Consider the following 1,339-nt stretch of genomic DNA (forward strand, 5'->3'; position numbering starts at 1 on the left):
GAAAAACATACATAAAAAACAACAAAAACTATTATATAAAAATCTGTCATCAAAGTCATCAATAAACCCTATAAAACATTCACTTTTCTATCATTATGTCTATCAAAACGAGAAAAACGAGAGGAACAATTAACAACATAAAAGGAAAATGAAAAAGAAAACGTATTAGCAAAAAGAACATGGAAAATACAAAAAAAAAACTACTTCAAACCATGCATTTATTCTTTAACATTGACAACAATCATTTGTATTATATAGAAACAGTGGTGGTTTGAAAATCCTTTTATTTTTAGTTAATTAAGTGAATAGTCAAGGCATTGAGTGAATATCGATGCCCAATCAAAGCATAAATGGCTTTTAAGAGTGAGTATTTTTGTTATTGATAAAAAATGTTATCTCACTTATTCAAAATTGTAGCTTTTTGTCATTTCACACGTCATCTAATGCAGTGTTTTGAAAATCAATTAAATGGGTCAGTTTGTAACCGTGTCACGTCAACACACATACATACATAGGCATATGTACATATGTGTGTATAAACATGCATTTTATCAATAAAAAAAAGTATAATTATTTTCTAGATGTAATATATGTATAAATAAATACATTTTATATTTAATTTATATTTTATATTTAATTTATATTTTTAATTTAAGTTATATTTTTATGTATAAGACTATTAAAAATTCCAATTTAAGGAAAAAATGGTTTTTCCCCAAAAAAATAGTGGGTCAAGGTGCCCATGGTCCATTAGGATGCATAGATATTGAAAAAAAGATCACCTTGATTGGACCTTCCATCATAAAGTTATGGCTTTAAAAACTTTACACATTGAGTGTGCAACCTACGACTCCGTGGCTGGGTTGAACATATCAACGTTTCAATTGCCTAAGTTGAATGATTTTTTAGTAGGTAAATAACTTTTTATCAAATATAGCGGATTTCATGCAAATCGGACCCAGAAATCTCAACCGAGTGGTGGTTTTAATCGACTGAATCAATGATAGATTGAAAACACTAATCTAAGTATCTAACATCGGTTAACAATTTTATTAAACTAGTAGCTTTTGATAATTCAAGTATTGTGATGACATGTTTTGAAACTCTAGGTACCAAAGTGCAACTACTACTAAGTACAAATATATAGTGTATAGCCTTGTATTTTGTACTATGGATATTTGTATTTATACTATTTCCAGTTTGAGCTTAAAGCACACTTTACTAATATGCAATATACCCCAATGTTTTAAACAATATCAAGCATATTCCTTATTTTTTTGTCAGTATCAAGTTTATTATATAAATGGAGGTGTTAAAAAAGCCACTCATATAATTTATC

Source organism: Nelumbo nucifera, chromosome 3, assembly GCF_055504915.1.
Source record: "Nelumbo nucifera cultivar China Antique chromosome 3, China Antique-T2T, whole genome shotgun sequence".
In the NCBI taxonomy this organism is placed as follows: Eukaryota; Viridiplantae; Streptophyta; class Magnoliopsida; order Proteales; family Nelumbonaceae; genus Nelumbo; species Nelumbo nucifera.